Source organism: Hyperolius riggenbachi, chromosome 6 (genome assembly GCF_040937935.1).
Source record: "Hyperolius riggenbachi isolate aHypRig1 chromosome 6, aHypRig1.pri, whole genome shotgun sequence".
NCBI classification, from domain to species: domain Eukaryota; kingdom Metazoa; phylum Chordata; class Amphibia; order Anura; family Hyperoliidae; genus Hyperolius; species Hyperolius riggenbachi.
In genome coordinates, this window is record NC_090651.1 from 369,503,866 (window position 1) to 369,528,857 (window position 24,992).

General features: G+C 43.7%; 1 long non-coding RNA gene across 1 annotated transcript; it reads right to left on the reverse strand.

Annotated features, from left to right (window-relative positions):
• Positions 1-2,150: 2,150 nt before the first annotated feature.
• On the reverse strand, positions 2,151-24,992 carry LOC137523051 (uncharacterized). The gene is made up of 3 exons (XR_011022503.1): positions 24,758-24,992; positions 20,533-20,708; positions 2,151-2,258 (listed from the first exon to the last, which is right to left on the reverse strand). It is a non-coding gene; the product is annotated as an uncharacterized lncRNA (long non-coding RNA).

The window sequence follows — 24,992 nt, forward strand, 5'->3', positions numbered from 1 at the left end:
TATCCTCCTCTGTCCCCCTTGTTTCCTCCTCTGTCCCTCGTTTCCTCCTCTGTCCCCCTTGCCCCCCTATGTCCTCCCCTGTCCCCATTGTTTCCTCTTCTGTGCCCCTTGTGTCCTCCTCTGTCCCCCTTGTGTCCTCCTCTGTCCCCCTTGCCCCCCCTATGTCCTCCTCTATGCCCCTTTGAGTCCCCCCGACACCCGGATTACAATGTAAACCCCGCAGCTCCCACATGACCTATCTCGCCGTAGGCTGCACTCCAGACCCCCAACAACAATAACAACACTCTATTATAAATGTGAAATAAACAGTTAAAGTCCATGGTAATTTATTATGAGAATTAAGAACATACAAATAACTTTAACTAGAAGTTTAACATCAATGCTTAAGGTAACATGCCCCGGGGTAGTATTGAATCTTTCTATACGGAGGTCTCTGGTACACATTAATAGGCTGCCACTGACTGAGCAGAGGCAACAAAACATTCAATCTACTTTGTAAATGTAAAAAAATAAAATAACAATGAAACCATGGGATATCTAAAAAACGTAATTTTTAGGCGTAGGAGTATAAAAGCAATTGTTTATTTCATCAGACAGAGGCGCTCAGTGTTGATGATACTGGCAGATGCTGTTTACTCCTATCTGTTATTGCCTGATGAAGCGGGTTTGTATCCCGTGAAACGCGTTGCACTTTATTTGGAGTATCCAATAAAATTGTTTTGACTGAAAATCCACAGTCGTGTGTTCTGCTTGGAGGGGGTGAGTCCACCACTGCCTCCTCTATTACCAAAATGGGTTTTTAAGTTCTTTTAGTGTTTTTTATCCTATTGGCGCCTCTGTTATCCTATTATCTACATCAAGTCCACCCTTGGTGGAGGGTTGTACCCTTCCTTCTTCAACTACAGAGAGCGACTTTTTAATCCTGAGTGGGGTCAGGACAATCTCCCCACCTGCTTTGACAGTGGTTGCCTACTTGGTAACCCTGGTTTGTGAGTATTAAATTAATATTATTACTCTATCAATTATACCTTACCAGTACATACTACACTATATTGGGCTCTTGGTGTTCTCTCTTTTTCTCATCCTTTGCAAGCTTGTTTATTTCATCAGTTTATTTTCTCCTTGGGTTCACTTCAACCTTCCTAGCGGTAACTTCGAGCTGAGCTCGGGGTAAGAAAAAATAGCTAGGAGCGGTAATCCCGAGCTCAGCTCAGGGTAGCTAAATTCTATGGCTTTGTGCCTTACCTGGGTCCCGCGCGCGGTTGGCGCTGTCCTGCAGGACTCCAGGTGTCTCTCCCCGGCCACCGGGATGCGGAGCGGCGTGACGTCATTGGGGGCGGCGCCTAAATTTAAAGTAGACCCGATCTCTCGCACAGGACAGGAAGAGAAGAAGAACCCTGTCTTTATGCAGAGAGTTTAGCCTGTCTTCTGGAGCCGACCGCTGGCACGGGACAGACAGGAACCAGAGAGAAATGTGCCCTGTGTATGTTTGCGGAGAGTTTAGCCTAATTCCTCCTCATTTGTCTCTAATCACAAATTGTAATTTGATCTCTCCCCATGTCACCTGACTGCCATGGCAGATAAGCTCATTTGAAAGCACAGGATGTCAATATAGCCATGAGTTTCCCAAGTGCTTCTGCTAATCTGCTTTACTGTTACCGATTTTTGCCTAGATTTTGACTGCTCTCTGCCTGCCGCCAAAGACTAATAGCAAAGGAGAAAAAAGTCAGAACAATTTTGTGTTCTAGTCTTTTATAATGAGTGGGGTGTCTACAAGACCTTTATTCTGACATATTTTGGTGAGTTATGACTTAAGAATTGGAGGCCTAAAATTCTAGAAAAAAATGTACCGCTTTTAGACCTATAAATCCAGACAGAAATGAACCGCCAGGGAGGTTAAAAAGAAAAGGCATCTTTTTTTTCTTTTCGCCTTTGTAGTTTAGTGCAAAACTTAATAAATATGTTCACAGTGCAAATGTAACTCTCCGGGAAAGTGTTGAATGCTCTCATCCAGTTTTCCATTCATTTATAAGTATAGAGTTTGTTTGATAGAACAATGCGAACAAAAACCACAGAGGAGACACCCGGTGTGCTGGAGACAAGGAACCAACTATGCCAAGCTTTTTCATAACGCTGTACGGTGTCTCTGTAGTGATGTCATTTCCTCTGCATCTGGCAAGCTCTGACGCAGCCATCAATATCAAAGTACGGTGTCTCTGGGGAATCTTCATGCCTTCAGCGTCTGACAACAGCCTCTGCTGCAAGGAAAACACACAATACAGATAGTGAGATGCTGGTGGTAGACAAACGGGCCCGTCCAATTCACTATTACTCCTAAATTTTCTCTTAAACTAAAAAGAGAAACCAAAAAGTGAAAAAGTACTGTCAGAATTATTCAGAGTATTTTCTTTCTTGCTGGTAGCTATATAGCGGGATTGTCACCATAAAAAAAAAATCACAGTTCAACAGCAACTAGTCTGAGTGTATTAAGTGATAAAGATGCTAATCCTGCATTCAAAACTTTCAAAACTTTTTCTTCTGCTAAGGTTTGGAGTTATCACATACCTTAGGAGCACTGGCCCTTTAATTGCCATTGTCATCGGCTGGCAAAACAGTTGCATGCGGGGGGGGGGGGGGGTATTTTATCTATAATATCCTTCTAATGACATAAGACACTGCACTTCTTAGTATATAGACGTGGGAGTGTTTGAAGACTCTGGGAGGAGGGCGGGTAACGAATACACAATTAGCAAGAGGAGAAAAAAGAGTGAGGGAGGAAATGATGTCAGGATTAGCTTAATTCAAAGGTAACCAAGATGGAAACTGTCTAGAATAGGATTCTCTGCTGTTCCTTTATGAAATTCACAGGAATCATAACGCGGACAGTGCAATACATCTGTTATGTAAATAGAACTAGTATTTATCTACTTATATATGTATTTCTAGGTTAGCATGGGGGTCACTTGTTCTTAAAAATATATTGGCCCATAAGCAATTTACTTTTTCACCAAAGTGATAATTTCATAACTTCTAAATAAAATGCATTTATAAATCACCAGTAAGCACAGATATACTCAAAATCATTTTTATAGTAGTTTTTTTTTTTTTTTTACTTTTTGGTACTTCTTTAACTGCAAAATTCTGAAAAGTTAAATTAAATAGAAGATGAAAAATTATCTCCTGGGAGAATACTTAAAGTGAATGGGAACCCGTTTTTAAATAAAAAAGTCAGATACTCACCTAAGGAGAGGGATGCTCTGGGTCCCGTAGAGCATTCCCTCTCCTCTCCCGGCCCCCGCTGTTGCGCTGGCTCCCCATAGCGGTATTCGACCGTTTCGGTCAAATAGTGCTGTTTCCCCGCCGAAGGGAGGCTTCGGAAAGGCTTCGGGAGCCCGAGTACTCCCGAAGACGGGCCACTGTACACCGTGCACGCGCAAGCGCCCTCTATGACGCACTCGTGCATATGCAGTGTGGAGCCACCTGTCTTTGGGAGGACTCCGCTCCCGAAGACTTCTGAAGTTCCCTCGGCGGGGGATGTGAACGGGGGAGCCAGCGCAGCACCGGGAGCACCGGGAGAGGAGAGGGATAGCTCATTAGGACCGAGCCTTCCCTCTCCTTAGGTGAGTATCTGACTTTTTTTTATTTACATATGGGTTCCCATTAGCTTTAAGAGAAAAAGTTAATTGCATGTGCACCATTTGCCCACATGCAATTCACTATGTCTCCTTAGATTTCTCCCAAGTGATATTTTCACAACTTGTGATAAAATGTTTTTTTCAGCCACCAGTAGGCAAGAAAAAACTAATTTTCATAGTACTTTTTCACCAACTTTTGGGTAGTTATTAATTTGCAAAATGCTTAAAAGTTACTTCAAAGAGAAGATGAACATTATCTCCTAGACCCAGGATATAACTCAGGAGAAAAAGTGAATTGTGTCCGGGACATTTTATTGAGTAGGTGTAAAAATATCACCTAGGAGAAAACATAGAAGGAAAAAGTCAGAACCTAGCGCCAACATGGTGCACTGTATATGGTCCTGTTTGAAAATTCAGCGTTATTGGTCCCAAGTTGTTGCCTTTATTAAAGGGAAGATCCGCGCTGCACATAAAAAAAAAAAAGCTGCACTCACCTGGGGCTTCTTCCAGCTCCTGGTAGTCGATCGATGCCCTCGCAGCAGCTCCTCTCCCTCCCGGCGTCCAGCGGTGAAGAAGCCGACCTCGCCAGGTCGGCTTCTGGGTCGGCGTCATGTGCGTTCCACGGCGGGGGGTCACGTGGTGTACGTGACGTCATTGGGCCTCTACTGCGCAGGCGCAGTAGTTCTGCGCCTGCGCAGTAGAGACCCGATGGTGTCCCTACACCACGTGACCCCCCGCCGTCGAGCGCACAGAAGCCGACCTGGCGAGGTCGGCTTCTTCACCGCTGGACGCCCGGAGGGAGAGGAGCTACTGCGAGGGCATCGATCGACTGCTAGGAGCTGGAAGAAGCCCCAGGTGAGTGCAGTTTTTTTTTTAATGTGCAGCGTGAACCTTCCCTTTAAGATTGTGAGCAAAGCAGATCTAACTATAGAACCATTAATGCTATTGTTTAATTTGATGGAGAAGGAAAGGGGTGACAACCGGACATAGTACATATTATCCTCATAGCGGCATGCAAAGTCATATACAATCGATGGATTTACTCAACGGTTTCCAGTCAATACGGGACGTAACGGAGGAATTACGAAATCTCATGGACATGGATAAAGTAGACGCTTATACAAATTATGAAAGAGGCACTAAGAGGTTCTTTAGGCACTAGAAGAACAAGTGAAACTCATGCTAACCTAGAAATAAAAAACACGTGCCCATGTATACTCGCATATAAGCCGACCCGTGTATAGGCCGAGGTAGCCACTTTTCCTTCAGAAACCGGGGAAAGTGATTGACTTGTGTATAAGCCCACTCCCCAATATAGGCCTCTCCACAGTAGCCAGATGTTCGCCCAGTACAAGTCAGACCCCCTTTCCCATAGCCAGATGTGCCCCAGGATCATACAGCTGTTTTTTAAGAAGCCACTAGGTGACGTCATAGATATGAGATACAATCCCTAATCATTGCACCGCTAACACGTTGCTTGCATGCTCCGCTCCACAAGCCAGGGGACACAGGTAGACTTGGGCAGTGCACTCTGCACACCATGCTGCAGGGGATGGAGGGCACGGACACAGCAGGGTGCAAGTTGGTAAAAGCAGGATCACTAGTGCACAATCCTTACACTCCTCTGCCAGTAACAAAACTGGCTCCACCATCTGTTTTGCTCCACTGACTCGCATATAAGCAGAGGGGGTAACTTTTCAGCACATTTTTTATGCAGAAAAATGAGGCTTATATGCGAGTATATACAGTATATTGTTTGCATGCAAGTCCGGTGCAAATTGCACGGATGTGATATAATCACGTCCATGCCTGCGGCTGCTACAGCCACACATGCGCACTCCCAACGGCCCCTGAAGCAGATAGGATTGGTAGGAGGGGACAAGTGCCCGCTGTGATCATTTTACCGTGATCATTTACACAGTAATTTAAATTATTGTTCGCATGCTGTCATTATTGTGGTAGTGAAAATGGATCGGGGCACGATCGCTGGTCGCCACTAATCCACCTCGATCCATCTTCTTGTGGGTACTTATCTTATACTTGCATGATGACAGATAGAGCCAGTAACAGTAGTCAATCATAAAAACAACAATGTTATGTAAAGAGTAATGCATGTGCAGTGTCATTCAATGCGAAATCATGTGCAATGCTTTTCATTCGGCCGCGATTCACTCATAACAAAAACCGGATTCACTGGTGCATGAAATCGCAACGCATGTATGATTCCCATAGACTGGCTTGCAGGTGCTGGCAGTCTATGATTGATTAAAGTGAACCTCCAGACTAAAAATCTACTCAGCAGCACTGAAAAGGCTTGGGGCCCGTTTCCACTAGCGCGAATTCGCATGCAGACAACGCATGCGGATTCGCATAGGCAATACAAGTGGATGGGACTGTTTCCACTTGTCAGTTTTCATTTGCGTTTTTATGTGCAGGATTTTTCTGCACGGTAGACCCTGCAGAATTCGCCTGCGTGTGGAATGCAGGCGATTCACAGGTAATGTATTTAATAGGGAAATCGCATGGGTTTTTTGCATGCGTTTTTTCCCGCGATTTCGCGTGCAATTTCGCATTGAAAGTAATGTAAATTGACACAGGCAGTGACATGGTTAAAATCGCATATACCCAGCCTATGCGAAATCGCATGCGAAATCGCGGCAAAAAACGCATGCGGAATCGCACCCGCATGCGATTTTGTCAACGGTGATATGCGGCGATTCCGCACCGCACTAGTGGAAACGGGCCCTTGGTGTTTCCTTAACAGGTTCACAGCATCAGAACTTTGTTTTTCTTACATAAGCCTCATTTTTAGCTGCACAAAAGCTAAGCTCTGCCCCATCAAAGAAAACTGCCCGGGCATTTTTCCCCTAATGCTGTGAAAAGCATGATGGGATTTCTGATGTTGTTGTTCTCATTGCCTAGCAGCTGGGAGGGGTGATTAGGACACAGGACAGTTGGAACTGTGTCTCATGCTCCCTGTCACCTCCTTTCAACCAAAAAGATGGCTGCCATCATGAAATCAAACATTTGCCTGTTCTTTTAAAACAGGGTGGGTAAGAGATTATATTACCTATCTATTTTAATTAACTTACTAATGTAACTGAATGACAGTATGTTTGTTTAGGCTGAAGTTCCCCTTTAAGGGCCCTTTTACGCTTAAGCAGTTGCTTTCAGTTATAACTGAAAGAAAACAGATTTTCAAAGTAATTCCCATGTTTACCTATGGCCTCTTTTACACTTAACACATTTTCACTGAAATCTTCTTCCCAATGCACTGCTTTGGAAAAAACGCATACTAACGCGCACTAATGCATACCAACTGATTAAGTGTAAATGGGCCCTAAGGATTCAAAAAATTGTCCACGCTAAAACGGCAGTGTTTTCAGCAGACACAAGTGTGGCCTCTCTTTAACGGTGCCTCTATCAAAGCAGTTCTGTGTTACATGAGATCTGTCTTCTGTGAGGGGTCATGTGAATCAAACAACTTTTTAATCATAATAAGTTATAGAATACATTTTAATGTGTTTTATAGCTTGGATCCCTGTCACATAAAAATGAGGTAGGGACAAACTCAATCTATCATTCAAAAAATATGTCATTTTCAGAATTATGATCAAACTTGGGAAAATTGCAGCAAAACTACACGAGTGGGTAGCTTACAAAACACACCTCATTAAATAGCCCTGGCTTTTAGCTTTCCATAATTGTGACATTTGTAGCCTTTTTCTGCTGTTCAGACTCTTCTGGGGCTCTGCAAACCAAGTATGGCGCTGAAATATTTTGTGGAAGAAAGTAGTCCTGTACAAAGCCACATTCACACTTCTGAGTTAATGGCCTGCTAGATGCCCAACTAGCCGTTAACTGAGTGATATGTGGTATTATTATAGCCGTGATAAGTTGAAGAATAGCTTTTAGGGCTGAGGTCTATGTTTTGTGAATTATTTTTAGAGACAAACTGTAACAAGCTGAATCAAAAGCAATAACATGTTTATTTTCACATATTTTGTACCAAAATAAAAAGCTTGCAAAAACAAAACAAACTGACAGAATTTAAAATGGAGTACACAAATTATTACCTTAGGGACACAGCTTTTTAAATATGTATGCCATGAGGGTATATCACTGTTATCTTTTGAAAATAAGGGCTTGAAATTATAGCTAGGGTACAATCAGAAAACGAAAATCACAATATAGAAAAAATACACCTTTATTTCCAAATAATATATTATCTCCCTACATTGAACTAGGGACTTAATTTTAATGTTGGAATAACCAGGATAAATGGGCAAATTAATGTGTGGATTTTATCTAGAGTAGCATTGTTTATTTTAGAACCATCGTGGACCAAAATGGAAAAATAGTGTATTTTTCTCTTTTTCCCTTTAAAATGCAAAGAGAATAAAATAATTAGTAAACAAAAAGTATCACCCCCAAAAGCCTAACTTGTACTTGTGGCAAAAAAAAAACAAGTTATAGATCATTTAGGTGTGATAAGTAGTCATAAAGTTATTGGTGAATGAATGGGAGGAGCACTGAAATGTGAAAATTGCTTAGGTGAAAACAACCCACGGGATAAAGTGGATAAACTGGGCCAATTAAATGCACTTCCTATTGATTTTGATAAATAATAACTGTGTGACTCCTTATCTAACAGCTATTCTGCCCAATAGCTCCATGAAATCCCATGAAGAAGGTAGGGAGAAGATGCACACGAAATAGGAACTTTGAGAAGTTGTACATTCTCACCTACACATTGCTAATGCTCATATGATTGCGATTAGGAGCACTTGTAATGGTCTGTTTATAAAGAAGCAGCAATCTGCTAACACAACACCAATTCCTTGTTGGCCTATGTGAAAAATCAGATCAGCCCTTTACACTATTGGCATCATTCATCAAGGCTGTTCGATAAATAAAAAACAGGCTGAGAAAATACCGCATTCGGTATTTTCGACTTTTGTGTGCTAATTTATCAATATTTTCACAGGTGAGGTAGAAGTTCTGTAATTTACCAAAGCCCATTGTCGGTAACAGGAGAATAGTGTGTGCAGAGACAGCATTACAATACTAAGAGGCATACCGGCATCCCTTTAGCTGTACATGTTTTGTTATACTATTTGTTATACTGCCTCTGCTCGATTTGAATCTGTCCTTGAATCTTTCTTAACATTTTATTTAATTGCCACAACTTAGATGAACTTCCAGGATACTTTACACATGCCATGCTTAGGTGATTTGCCCACTAGCTCATCCACATCTTCAAACAAGAACCTAAGAGGTTAAACTGCCAAAGGGAGGCAGGGGAAACCTGTTTTGTCCCATCTCTCTCTGCTTTCTGCCAGGGGGGTAGGAAAGCAGGAGAAGGCTTTGGGTCCAATCAAAATCACTTGCAGGAGACAGGGTCTATTCCTATTGGCTTCTGCTCCTGTCAGTCATAGGTAATCGTCTCTGCTTCTGTGAGTTCTGTGAGTCCTCCCACTGATATCGACAGAGGATAACTGTCGATAATGGAACTGTGTTTTACCACATGCTGCAGCCTTGATGAATTGACATTTACTGACATTGGTTGAGGTATTTACCGAACAAGTTGGTAATTTACCTCACTGCTTGATAATTTCTGCTTGCCATTCGGTAACGGGAAAAGAATTGACAAGTGCTCAGTAAAATAAGCTGTTTTCAGCATTACCGAATGCGGTAATGCTTGATGAATTGACACCATAATATTGCTAAAGGTATGGTCAGATTATTTTATGGTGGTGTTCAGTGCTTTGATCTCTTATGTAATTACCTTAAAGTAAACCTGAGATAAACAAATATAAAAAAATTCTACATACCTGGGGCTTCCTCCAGGCTAATCGGTCCCTCGCTCTCCTTCTCCACTGCCTAGATCCTTCGGTAGATTCCCCGTTATCTTAGCCACAACGAGCACGGCAGGGGAGCGCGTGCAGCCGGACGGCACATGCACCGACTGGTTTCGACTGGTGAAGATAATGGGGCATCTACTGGAGGATCTAAAAACCGTTAAAACGGTAGCAGTGCCAGGTACTATGTATCCTGTAGTTTGCCGGTGCCGAGCCTCGACCGGATTGCTCACACGGTCTCCTAGTGACACCCAAAATAAATCATGAGGCGGCACACCACTGGCTGCAAATATGCTTGTATTAAGAAACAGAAGCACTACATGTTACGGAAAATCCTTCATCAGGTGCATAACAATGTCTCACACCACCAACAAACAAATAAAGACTGGGGTAAGCGCACCACACCCGAGTCCATCTCGTGGCTCCGCCCAGCTGATTGACTCACAGTGTTAACCCTATAAATACCATATACAAACACAATATATAAATACATACAAAAATGTGCAAAAATGTGCGGCTTATGCAAATAGTCCAATGTTCAATTGAAAGGCACTCCTTCGGGCTACCCATAATATAATAATCACTGACCAAGATTCTGGGCACTCCCATTACAGTCTGCCCTCTCGCAAGAACAACCTATAAAAATAAAAAATGCATAATAATACAAATGTGCATTAAAATCAAGTTTCACACTATTGCACCACCCATCAAGATTAACACATTACACATTATTGCACCAAGGCTAATAATCCCCATAGTTATAAATTGCATGTGGGCTGAATACTTGAAGCTATCTCGTTTCACACTACTGCACTGCTACATTTAGACTAACTTTCATAAGAAGCATTTCAACGGCAGCCTCTCGTTCATGCCTCTTGGATGAACTACATCTAGGTCATGAATCCATTTGGATTCTTTCCTTTTTAATTTCTTCTCCCAATCACCTCCATCATCTGACCTTTGCATAGCCTCCAACACACACCATTTTAATTGCGCTGCATTGTGGCCTTTTTCTTTGAAGTGTTTTGACACTGATGTTTCATAATCACTTTCCCCTTTGGAAAACCTAGTTATATCTCTTTTATGTTCTTGTATACGCTTTTTTACCATTCTGGTCGTTTCTCCTACATACATAAGGCCGCAAGGACATTTGAGGCCGTATATCACCCACGCAGTTGTGCAGTAATATCTGCCCTTAATTTTAACTTTCTGGCCAGTGTGTGGATGACAAATAGCATCTCCTTTGATGATGGCATTACACACATTGCAATTTAAACACGGATGGGTACCCATTCTACCGGTGGTCACTTGTTTCACCACAGGTGCTGTGTCCACTTTTCTCACATAATCTTGGATGGTTTTTCCCCGTCTTAAGGAGAACACAGGCTCATTCTGAAAACAAGTTCCAATCTCCTTGTCCGTGCTTAATACTGGCCAGAATTTGCGCACAGCGTTTTTTATCCTTGCGGTATTTTTTCCTAAACCCATCACGAAAGGAACCCCTTTGCGTTCAGTGGGTCTACTGTTCCTCTCTAACAACGTAGCTCTATCAATAGCACCAACCTGTTGCCTCACTTCCTCAATTTTTTGTCGTTTATAGCCTTTCTGTTCAAATTTGTTCATGAGTTCCAGGCTGGTTTTGACGTAATCCGCTTTTTTCGTGCAGATTCGTCTGGCTCTGAGGAACTGACCCCTGGGAATGGCTTTAACTACATGGCCATGATGGTAGCTGTCAAAACGTAACAGATTGTTCCGGTCCGTGGGCTTCCGGAACAATCTAGTGACGAGGCGTCCCTCAACTCGTTTAATAGTCACGTCGAGAAAATTAACCTCCTCTCTGGAAGTCTCCAGGGAGAACTTGATGGTAGGATGTACATTGTTCGCCGCCTCTACCATTTCCATGAGCAATTCCTCAGAGCCATTCCACAACACCAATATGTCATCGACAAAACGGTAATAGCCGAACACATTGGGCTTATATTTGGGATTGTTTAAGAACGCTGTTCTCTCTAGGGATTCTACAAAAATGTTAGCTATGGAGGGGGCTGCTGGAGAACCCATACTCGCTCCTTGTCGCTGGAAGTAAATGTCAGTGTGAAACCTAAAATAATTCGATTTTAGTATTAATTCCAGACTATCCAGTAAAAAGTACACTAAACCGTTTGGCAGGTTCGTCTCCAGTAGCCTATCCTCAATGATAGTAATAGCCTCATCTTGGGGTATGGAAGTAAACAGACTCTGTATGTCTAGACTACAAAATATAAGATCTTCTGGTAGTTCAGTTATTGATTCCAATCTGTTCAGGAGGTCGGTGGTGTCCCTTAAACAATGTTGAAATGTTGACACAATGTCCTGTAAATGCACATCTAAAAAGCCAGCCAGGGGATACAGTACTGACCCCCTACTGGCGACAATGGGACGTCCTGGTGGATTGTGTAGCTGTTTGTGTATCTTCGGGAGGAGGTACATGAGGGGGACTTTGGGGTGATTTATCATCAATCCCTTGGCTGTCTTAGAGTCCAGGACTTCATCTTCAATGGCAGAACTGAGTAACCTGTCCACTTTCTCTTTAATAGATGTAGTGGGGTCATTGTCACATTTGATGTAATGGTCGCTGTTCTGGACATGTTTATGTCCTTCCTCCAAGTAACTAGTGATGTTCTGAATGACAGTAGCCCCCCCCTTGTCTGCCTTGGTGATGATTATATGGGGGTTCTTACTCAAACGAATGAGCGCTTGTTGCTCGGCAGACGAGATATTGCGATGTGAGTGCCTGCTGTTATCCCACTCTCTCAATACCTCAGATCTCACTGCCTTCTCAAAAGTTTCAATAGCTTTAAACCTTTCATCTGGAATCCAATCGGATCTTTGCAGATATCTTTGCACTCTATTGTCCCCCACATCATGTGCATGGTCCCTAAAGTGTGCTTTTAACTTAAGTCTCCGGATAAACTTAAAAAAGTCAATCTCCCAATCAAAGACAGAGTCGCTGTGTGTGGGCACAAACCCCAACCCCTTCTCCAGTACAGAGAGCTCAATCTGGTCTGGCACATATTGTGAGATATTAATCACATTGCTCACCTTTACTGGTGTCTCTTCCTCAGATTGTATTCCCTCCTCTGGTGGTATTGCCCGGGTTTGCGGAATCCTTTTATGCCCCTTCGCTGACCTGCCTCTCCTGACGCGCCCCCTCTGCAAATGGGAGCGCGGGCCTCTTGAAAATCCTGCGGGGTTGAATAATCTGAGTCATCCGTCATGGAGTCTGAGTTGTCCGACTCTCTGTAATCTCCGGGTGCACCTCCTCTCCCCCACTACATCTATTAAAGAGAAAGTGGACAGGTTACTCAGTTCTGCCATTGAAGATGAAGTCCTGGACTCTAAGACAGCCAAGGGATTGATGATAAATCACCCCAAAGTCCCCCTCATGTACCTCCTCCCGAAGATACACAAACAGCTACACAATCCACCAGGACGTCCCATTGTCGCCAGTAGGGGGTCAGTACTGTATCCCCTGGCTGGCTTTTTCGATGTGCATTTACAGGACATTGTGTCAACATTTCAACATTGTTTAAGGGACACCACCGACCTCCTGAACAGATTGGAATCAATAACTGAACTACCAGAAGATCTTATATTTTGTAGTCTAGACATACAGAGTCTGTTTACTTCCATACCCCAAGATGAGGCTATTACTATCATTGAGGATAGGCTACTGGAGACGAACCTGCCAAACGGTTTAGTGTACTTTTTACTGGATAGTCTGGAATTAATACTAAAATCGAATTATTTTAGGTTTCACACTGACATTTACTTCCAGCGACAAGGAGCGAGTATGGGTTCTCCAGCAGCCCCCTCCATAGCTAACATTTTTGTAGAATCCCTAGAGAGAACAGCGTTCTTAAACAATCCCAAATATAAGCCCAATGTGTTCGGCTATTACCGTTTTGTCGATGACATATTGGTGTTGTGGAATGGCTCTGAGGAATTGCTCATGGAAATGGTAGAGGCGGCGAACAATGTACATCCTACCATCAAGTTCTCCCTGGAGACTTCCAGAGAGGAGGTTAATTTTCTCGACGTGACTATTAAACGAGTTGAGGGACGCCTCGTCACTAGATTGTTCCGGAAGCCCACGGACCGGAACAATCTGTTACGTTTTGACAGCTACCATCATGGCCATGTAGTTAAAGCCATTCCCAGGGGTCAGTTCCTCAGAGCCAGACGAATCTGCACGAAAAAAGCGGATTACGTCAAAACCAGCCTGGAACTCATGAACAAATTTGAACAGAAAGGCTATAAACGACAAAAAATTGAGGAAGTGAGGCAACAGGTTGGTGCTATTGATAGAGCTACGTTGTTAGAGAGGAACAGTAGACCCACTGAACGCAAAGGGGTTCCTTTCGTGATGGGTTTAGGAAAAAATACCGCAAGGATAAAAAACGCTGTGCGCAAATTCTGGCCAGTATTAAGCACGGACAAGGAGATTGGAACTTGTTTTCAGAATGAGCCTGTGTTCTCCTTAAGACGGGGAAAAACCATCCAAGATTATGTGAGAAAAGTGGACACAGCACCTGTGGTGAAACAAGTGACCACCGGTAGAATGGGTACCCATCCGTGTTTAAATTGCAATGTGTGTAATGCCATCATCAAAGGAGATGCTATTTGTCATCCACACACTGGCCAGAAAGTTAAAATTAAGGGCAGATATTACTGCACAACTGCGTGGGTGATATACGGCCTCAAATGTCCTTGCGGCCTTATGTATGTAGGAGAAACGACCAGAATGGTAAAAAAGCGTATACAAGAACATAAAAGAGATATAACTAGGTTTTCCAAAGGGGAAAGTGATTATGAAACATCAGTGTCAAGACACTTCAAAGAAAAAGGCCACAATGCAGCGCAATTAAAATGGTGTGTGTTGGAGGCTATGCAAAGGTCAGATGATGGAGGTGATTGGGAGAAGAAATTAAAAAGGAAAGAATCCAAATGGATTCATGACCTAGATGTAGTTCATCCAAGAGGCATGAACGAGAGGCTGCCGTTGAAATGCTTCTTATGAAAGTTAGTCTAAATGTAGCAGTGCAGTAGTGTGAAACGAGATAGCTTCAAGTATTCAGCCCACATGCAATTTATAACTATGGGGATTATTAGCCTTGGTGCAATAATGTGTAATGTGTTAATCTTGATGGGTGGTGCAATAGTGTGAAACTTGATTTTAATGCACATTTGTATTATTATGCATTTTTTATTTTTATAGGTTGTTCTTGCGAGAGGGCAGACTGTAATGGGAGTGCCCAGAATCTCGGTCAGTGATTATTATATTATGGGTAGCCCGAAGGAGTGCCTTTCAATTGAACATTGGACTATTTGCATAAGCCGCACATTTTTGCACATTTTTGTATGTATTTATATATTGTGTTTGTATATGGTATTTATAGGGTTAACACTGTGAGTCAATCAGCTGGGCGGAGCCACGAGATGGACTCGGGTGTGGTGCGCTTACCCCAGTCTTTATTTGTTTGTTGGTGGTGTGAGACATTGTTATGCACCTGATGAAGGATTTTCCGTAACATGTAGTGCTTCTGTTTCTTAATACAAGCATATTTGCAGCCAGTGGTGTGCCGCCTCATGATCTAAAAACCGTTAACCCTTTGCACACTTACATGCAAATGTTCAAACAAATGGTCTTAGCTACAAACGAGTACATTCCCTTACATAGTCACCTACACTGTGCAGAAGTACCCAGGTATTCATAGGTGTCCTAACTGGCTTCTTGTAACGGCCCCTTGTGGCCAGAGTTTAATCTGGTGCGCTCCCTCCTTCCCCTGTCTATTGTCAGTACGCACACAATTTATGCTGGTGTGTGCATGGTGTACATGAATATACAGTATATTTCGTTAGCTCCCTTGTGAGGTTTAGTTTGATGCATTATCTGGCCCAAGAGAGGACTTCAGGATGTGTGCTCCTAATCTTTTAGATAGGTTTGATGCAATAAATCTTTGCATGTCTGCACTATGCATGTTACAGGGCCAGAATTAGGACACCTGCGAATACCTGGGTACTTCTGCGCAGTGTAGGTGACTACACAAGGGAATTAACTATTTTGTAACTTAGCTGTAGGGATAACAGCGGTGCCTGGATGATTGATACCTGTGAATGCATTTGTTTGAACATTTGCATGTGAGTGTGTAAAGGGTTAAAAGTTTTTTTTTGGTTTATTTTTTTCTGGCCACACCCCCTTTATCACCTTCTTAATACCTTATTTAAATCTCCTAACTTATGTGTGATCTAAGCCAATCCTGGGTTAAGGGGCAGCACGGTGGCGTAGTGGTTAGCTCTCTCGCCTTGCAGCGCTGGGTCCCTGGTTCGAATCCCAGCCAGGGCACTATCTGCAAAGAGTTTGTATGTTCTCTCCGTGTCTGTGTGGGTTTCCTCCGGGCTCTCCGGTTTCCTCCCACATTCCAAAAACCTACAGATAAGTTAATTGGCTCCCACTAAAATTGGCCCTAGACTACAGTACTTACACTACATAATATAGACATATGGCAATGGTAGGGATTAGATTGTGAGCTCCTTTGAGGGACAGTTAGTGACAAGACAATATATATACACTGTACAGCGCTGCGTAATATGTTGGCGCTATATAAATACTAAATAATAATAATAATAATAATAATAAAGTTCCTCTTTGAGGTAAAGCCTAAACAGGAAGTGGTGGGTGTAGTGGGAAAGACATGTGGGGGTTGGGAGCTTTCAAATGTATTTCATCATCCAGAAGACAATGCACTTTTAAAGTGTAACTGTCGGGCATGAAATCAAAAATCAATTCTTTATTTTTATCTGGTAAACAAAACAAGTTGTGATGAAACGCGGAAAAGCCGCCGTCTCTCAAGGTGAGGCGGCTGTTTCCGCGTCCAGCATGGCGTCACAACGCGGAAAAGACGCCGCATGCCGCATAGGCAGAGCGGCAGAATCCGCATTGGGAACGGCGGAATCCGCATTGGGAGCGGCGGAATCCGCATTGGAGGCGGCGAACTTGCCGCATGGCAGTGTCCCTGGCAAAGGGGTTGAGCATGGGGAAGCCGCCGCTGGTGTAGTGAGCGGTACGGCGGCTCCCACGCTCGGTTCACTGGATACATTGCAAAACAGTACTGGTGTGGCTGGGACTGATAGTCCACCAAGATTCAGAGTGACACGCGCGCGCGCACAGAGGCAGAGCTTATATAACAGCCAGAAGTGAGTCAGCTGACCAGGCTGGTCAACTGACATTTTCTACAACTCTCATTGGTCCAGCAATTAGGGAGGGGCCTGGAGAGTGTTCTGGTATATATACTGCTGGCTGTTCAGTTGCTGGTTGTCTGGCGTGGGAGCACTCAGACCTGTAGTCAGATCCTTAAGTGTGCTGGGACCAGCTGGAGCTGTAATCCTACACTTAGCTAGATTCTGTTGATAGCTTAAAGTACTAGTTTGATTGTGATTATCTGTTATGACCCTTTTGCCTGCCTGACTATTCTCCTGAACTCTGATCTTGTACCTTGTAATTCTGATGCTCTGTTGCCGAACCCCGGCTCGTCCTTAGACTCTGCTTCTGCCTCCTGATCTTGTACCTCGATATTTCTGATACCCTGAGACTCCGCCTCTGCCTTCTGAATCTGTACTTTATCTGTCCGTGTGTTACGAACTGGCTTGTCCGACCTCGAGAACCGACCTTGCTATTGGAGGCGGTTCCCCATTCTGTTAGTGACACTTCCTCCTGAGTGTCACTTTCAGACTAACCTTCCTACTTTCAGCCTGGCTCCTCCCGCCTTGGAGAGCTCAGGTCTTCGGAAGGAAGCCGTGTAGTACTCCTCACTGCACTGAGGCCTAGTCCTCCTAGTGTTACTGTTACACCAAACACTACTCTCTACTCAGGTGGACAGAGGTTAGCTGGTATGTCGGATTATCGGTGATACTGCAGATCACGTATAATCTGGTATACATCTGTATTCCCAGTGATACTGCAGATCACTGGTAATCAGATCCTCTCTGTGCTTCACCGATCGTTACACAAGTAGTAAGGATGCTAACCAGGCAACCCAAAAGTAAAAAATCACTCTTACTTTTCTTCTCCATAAAACATCCTTCCCCAGTTTCCCTGGCTCTTATTAGGTACATCTGCCGCACAAAGGAAGTTGCAAGGCATGCTGGGTTTTCTTTTTTTTTTCCTTCTATATTTTCCCCTCAGACATAACTAATGCAACCTGATTGGCTGAGTCAAAATGAAAAATCCTAAGTAGGGGTTTGTCTTTTTTTTACTATAGAAAAATCACTTAAATCAAAATGTGGACAGTGCAATACATGTGTTATGTAAGTAGAGAAAGTATTTATCTACATATATACATATGTGGGGTTTTTCTGAAATAGTATGGCTGTCAGCTCCTCTTTAAAGAAAAAAAGTATGGACTATATATATATATGAAAAAGCTGTATACCTCCAGCTAGAAGCCAGAATCCTACAAAATAACAGTTATGACCCATTCCAGTCTGGCTTCAGGAAACACCACAGCACTGAAACTGCCCTCATCCAAATATGCAACCACCTGCTCATGGCAAGAGACAGAGGAGAGTGCTCCATCCTCATACTGCTAGACCTTTCTGCAGCCTTTGATACAGTTGACCATGACATCTTGATAAACAGGCTACAGGAATACTGCGGCATTGATGGCATAGTACTTCAGTGGTTCCAATCCTTCTTGAGTGGCAGAACCCACAAAGTGTCTATGGGGCCCTTCCTGTCCACCCCTGTAACACTTAAGTATGGGGTGCCCCAGGGCTCAATCCTCTCTCCCCTGCTTTTCACGATTTACATGCTACCGTTGGGAAAACTAATCCAAAAACATGGCCTGACATACCACTGCTACGCAGACGACACCCAACTATATCTTTCCTTCAAGCCTGGTGTGACAGACCCAACTCTAACTATAAACGCCTGCTTATGTGAACTACAGCAATGGATGAATGACAACTGGCTGAAACTAAATGCAGACAAAACTGAAGTCCTTCTGATTGGAGGGCAGAGCATGATAACAAAACAACTTAACTTGCAGTCTTCACCACTGGGAATAGGAGGCACGGATCTACACAGCTCTGATCATGTGCGTAGCCTGGGAGTTCTAATTGATGGGGATTTAAACTTCAGAACTCAAATCTCTGCTGTGGTGAAATCATCCTATTTTCACCTGAAGAACATTGCAAAAATCAAGCACCTCATACTCCCAGAAGATCTGCCAACCTTAGTCCACGCCTTCATCACATCCCGACTGGACTACTGCAATGCTCTCTACACTGGCCTTCCAAAAAAGGTCTTGTACCGCCTACAGCTGATACAGAATACTGCTGCCAGACTGCTAACCAACCAACCCCGTCACTGCCACATAATGCCAGTCCTGCATTTCCTTCACTGGCTACCTATAGAATGGAGGGTCCTATTCAAGATCGGCCTACTGACATTTAAATCCCTGAATAATCTAGGCCCTGGATACTTGAAAGATATGTTACAGCTGCGTAGCAATCCCCACATTCTCAGATCCACAGGTTCTAATAATCTAGTCATACCCAGAGTCCACTTGGAAACTTTTGGTCCCAGAGCCTTCTGTCATGCTGCCCCTATGTTTTGGAACTCCTTACCTCAACAGATCAGGACAGCCCCATCCCATGTGTTTAAATCCAGACTGAAAACCCACCTGTTCAGTCTGGCATTTGCAGAAATATAACTTTTGTTGTGTGAATACTTCATCCTACTAACTACTGAATCTGAGAGAGCCTAAGCGCTTTGAGTCCTATGGGAGAAAAGCGCTATAGAAATGTTATTGTATTGTATATATTGTGTATATATATATATATATATATATATATATATATATATATATATATATATATATATATATATATATATATATATATATAATATATATAGTAAAGAGACACTGTACTCACTTTTGTTGCCAGCAGTTTGGCTGTGTGTTGAGTTATTTTGATGGGACAGCAGATTTACATTGTTATACAAGATAAGCACTGATTGCTCAACATTGTGTCAAAGTCTCATATCTTCAGTGTTGTTCAATGAAAAGATATGATAAAATCTTTGTGTGAGCTACTGTGTGTGTGTGTTTTATTACTCTCCCAGTGCTGTATATCTAAATCGGCATCTCTGTTGGCTTAGAGCCTTAAGGTGCCCATACACTCGTCAGATTGGCAGCAGACAGATAAGAAATGCATCTGATGATCTATCTGATGCGTTTTTAGAACATTTTTTACCAGGATAGAATTCCAATAGATTTCAGTTTGAAATCTGTTGAAATTCGATCTGATGGCATTTTTTTGCCATCAGATTTCCATTAAGGCCAATGCAAACTGATAAGCAATCTCATCAGATCGACCTAAATTTTCCACCCTGCTAGTTCGATGGAAATCCATCGAAATCGATCGAAATCGGCCGTCGATCGGTCGATTGGCCAACCGATTTGCGATCGATCGATCGATCGATCGCGATCGATCGGTCGGCCAGAAAATCGGCTGAGTGTATGGGCTGCTTTAGAAGGACTTCCTCTGTGAACAGGAAGTGTTAGGTAACTCATATATTTATGACCCGTTGTCTGCATATCAGGTCTGATGATCAGTGTGATGTGCACACAGACAGTGCATTGATGACTGATTGCTAGTTTAGATTACAACTAAGTCCCAAATAAAAATTCATATGGTGCAGCCATTGTAATGCAAAGACGAAAGCTTTATAACCACTGTTTAGATCAATCCATTCATGGCCAGCCTGTGTCTAATATAAGGGTCCCTTCACATCGTGCACATTGCTTTGTGATACACTAAAATCCAAATAGAGCCTGGCTGACTGAGAGAAGATATATTACAGCAGAAACATTTATTATTATATTGGAATGCTTGCAATGCAGGGTCAGGCTGTAGACTACATAATAAGCACAGAGCAGTGGGCGAATGGAATTTGATTTAATGGCTGACAAACGAACTTTATTAACACTTACCCGCTGTCCTTAGAAGGCTTGCAGTCCTGCGATACTCCAGCAGATGGCGCACACTCAGACGTCGGTCCGGTGTTTTGATGGTTTCCGTTTCTATACGCAGTCCAGAGTACCAGCGTGGGAGGCACCAGGGGCACGTGCCTGACCATATTCTTCTATCCCTCTCCCACGGGTTATATCTACAATTCAGGAAGATAGCAGCGTTAGAGTTTTTTCACGCTGCAAACGTATTTATGAAGTCAAAAAGTGCGTGATAAATGTGATTCAGGTGGGGAAATCTAAGAGATGGTGCCAGCGGCATTGATATGCAGAGAGGCCGCGGCAGAAACACAGTTACCTGAGCCCAATTCAGCCCTTGTGACTGAGATTTTCCAGCAAGTCCAATCAGGGCCGGGCGTGAGGCAAGAGAGGCTCCAGCCTCAGGGCACAGTGCAGGAGGGGGCACAACTCACTCAGCTATCATTCCCTTATTGTGTTTGAAACAGAGGGAAATAAGAAAAGGTGATACATGGCAGTGACTGCAGACCAGATAACTAGAGATTAAGGTGTTGGCGGGGTTGGGGGCCCTGGGGCGCCTCTTAGTCTAATAGCAATCTCTGTGATGGCTGGGGTGGGAGGGATGGAGGGGCGCACTTTGGTGTCTCAGCCTTGGGTGCTGGAGGACCTTGTCCTGGGTCTGCGTCCAATCAATCCTTTTGACCGATTTCAGATTGAAATCGGTTGAAAGTTCAATTAGTTGGCCATGTTACAGTAGTCAATTCTCTTCCAATTGGATAAAATTATCAATTCAGAATGTCGGTCAGGCCAAAATATGTCGGGATGTATAAGCATCAACTCTCTGATGTATAACCACGCCTCTGAACTCTCTCTAAGAACCAGTTCCAGCTGATAAAACCGTGTTGCAAGTACATTCATAGATTACCAATCAATATGGCAAAGAGATTGATCCTTCTGTGAGCGAAATCTGATCCCTCCACCTACACTGCCTATAGATTTCCTCAAGAAATCTGCCTGTGCACTGCAATTTTAGGGCGTGTTCACATTATAAGCGATTTCACTTATTTTTAAGCCCTTGTGCAATGTTAGCTTATGTGAGTGTGCTCACATGAGTGCTGAGATTTCTATCCAATCATAATCGCACCTCCTGCACCATTTTCAGACCATTTTCGATTCAATAGAAAGGATAGGGAAATCGCTAAGCTCTTGAAAAAGCGCTTTGAAAAATGATTTCCCGAGTGCTTTTAATGAATAAGCACATTGTATTTATTTATCTCCGGGGCAAAGAGTTCACTTCCTGACTCACGTCAGGAAGTAAAAAAATAAATAAACAAAACAAAAAAACGCTACACAAAAGCACTTAGAAAAGCTCTTTTCTAAGCAAAAATCTCTCTAAAAGCGCTTAGTAAAGCGCTTTCAAAATGACTCTATAAATCGCTCAGCGCTTGCAATAGTCCTGTCGATTTATAATATGAACAAGGCCTAACTAGCCTTTCATGCATCAGGCTCCTTATCTGACTGAAAGGACAACTAAAGTGAGAAGAATACGGAGGCTGCCATATTTATTTCCTTTTAAACAAAACCGGTTGGAATGAATGAAGGAACGAGCTACATGGTTTCTTGAATTGCTAATGACAATAATGTCTTATAAAAACAAAACAGAGGACACCAAGAGCCCAGGGGTCTAGTCCTGGGAAAATAAGTGAGTGGACTAACTCGGAGAATTCCTGTGCCGCGCGTAGTGCGGCGCGCCAACAAATGGGCGTGGTCAAGCACCCCGTGGGCGTGGTCATGGGTGGGGCCAAATATACATGACCTTAGCAGTGATGCAAAAGGTCTGCCGAGGAAGTTTGAGCTCTGCCGTAGTGTATCCCCCAAAAATAGATGTAATCTGACAGCATTTCACCAAAAAGACACATAATCTGGTAGAAGTTCCTCCAAAATACAGATAATATGGAAGTGGTTCCCCCAAAATAGACAATGTGGCAGCAGCAGTTCCACCAACATACACATAATTTGGAAGCAGTTCCCCAAAATACGCGAAACCTGGCAGCGGATCACCCAAAATACACGTAACACCCAAAGGACATATAATCTGGCAGTAGTAGTCCCCCAAACATACACAATCTGGCAGCAGTTCCCTAAAATACACGTAATTTGGCAGCAGCCGTTCCCCTAACATACACATAATTTGGCAGCTGTTCCCCAAAATACATAACAGCGGTTCCACAAAAAATGCAGATAATCTGACAGCAGTTCCCATAAAATATGTACCCCCAGGTAGCCAGGTCTATAGGTGTCCCCAGTATAAGTAGCCATGAGTATAGTAGTCCCCAGTATATGTAGCCAGAGGTATAGTTGCCTAGTATATGTAGCCAGGGGTATATGTGCCCAGTATATGTAGCCAGTGGGATATGTCCACAGTATAAGTAGTCAGGGGTATATGTGCCCAGTATATATAGCCAGGGGTATATGTGCCCAGTATATGTCGCCAGGGGTATATATGCCCAGTATATGTCGCCAGGGGTATATATGCCCAGTATATGTAGCCAGGGGTATATATGCCCAGTATATGTAGCCAGGGGTATATATGCCCAGTATATGTAGCCAGGGGTATATGTGCCCAATATATGTAGGCAGGGGTATATGTGCCCAGTATATGTAGCCAGGGGTATATATGCCCAGTATATGTAGGCAGGGGTTACATAGTTACATAGTTACATAGTTATTTTGGTTGAAAAAAGACATACGTCCATCGAGTTCAACCAGGGTATATATGCCCAGTATATGTAGGCAGGTGTATATGTCCCCAGTATATGTAGGCAGGGGTATATGTGCCCAGGTAGCCAGGGGTATATGTCCCCAGTATATGTAGGCAGGGGTATATGTCCCCAGTATATGTAGGCAGGTGTATATGTCCCCAGTATATGTAGGCAGGGGTATATGTCCCCAGTATAGGTAGGCAGGTGTATATGTCCCCAGTATAGGTAGGCAGGTGTATATGTCCCCAGTATAGGTAGGCAGGTGTATATGTGCCCAGGTGTGCCCCCAGCCCCCCACCCGGAGGGAGCAGAGCAGAGAAGGCGAGCTATGGGGACAGTGGGGATGGGCGGACATCTCCCCCCCCCATCCCTCACCTTTGTGCTCCCCTTCCTGCCTCTCTCCACTCCAGCATTGTTAAGTGTCGGGCCGGCGGTGAAAGTGGGTGGAGACTTACCTCGTTCCAGACGCAAGGGACGCTCCGCTCTGTGTGCGGCTAGTCTGGTCTTCTAGCCGCACACAGAGCGCACAGAGCGATCCGTCCCTTGCGGCTGGAAGAAGGCGGAAAGTCTCCGCCCACTTTCGCCGCCGGCCCAACACTTAACAATGCTGGAGGGGAGAGAGGCAGGAAGGGGAGCACAAAGGTGAGGGATGGGGGGGGGGGGAGATGTCCGCCCATCCCCACTGTCCCCATAGCTCGCCTTCTCTGCTCTGCTCCCTCCACACAAGCCAGGGTGAACGGCGTTCACTCTGAAGAAAAAGTGGGTGAACGCCGTTCACCTGCGTCCACGCAGGACTCCACCCCTGCAAGAGCCCAATAGTGCAATATTGTCTGGTAAGCTCAATATATAATGTAATGTCAAAGGTTCTTATACTCACAAAGGTGGGTTACAATCAGGTAACTACTTGACAGGCAGGTGGGGAGTATTAGTAGTACCTGACTCCACCCAGGTATAAAAGTCGCTCTCTGTAGATAGGAAAATGGGGAAAGAACCCCTCCATAATCGTGCTGTAATATGTACGAACAGAGGCGCCAAGCAGAGTAAAACAATGTTCTAAAAATGATAAAAAGAGGGAAGTCGAGGTGGACTTACCTCCCTCTGGTAGTGGACATATACTCAAATGCAGAGTAAAAAATATACAATTTATTCACAGCTCCATAAAATCGCAACGCGTTTCGCGGTCAGCAGTCCCGCTTCATCAGGCAGTATAGGAGCATATAAAACTGGTTCAGGTCCATAAAGTGTGTGAGCGCCTCTACAGCACAATGACAATGTCGCCATAATGCTTGTTTACCCATGGTGAAAACTGTTTTTGTAGAACTGTCTTTGTAAAATGTATGGTATGTTATATATGTCTGTTTGTTGCTAATTTGATAATCATAATTAACCGTGTTTTTCTTCCTATCTTCAGCACGAGTTAAACAATTGTATTTATGCCTCATGCTTCTGTATGCATATTTTTTTTATACGTTTATTCTCCTTTTTATCCACAGAACGCTGAAGGTTCACCACATCAATCCTTTGTATTCTGAGAGGAGGAGGGATCTCACTTTCCCTAATGACCACAGTGGGACCAGAGCTAAGGGCGGGCAAACCCACGATTGATTGGAAAATTACAGCCCTCCTGGTTTCCACAATGGAGGAAGGAGAAGCTGAACCCTCTCTCAGGTGGGTAACTAAGTGCTTGGACACGCCTGCTGGTGT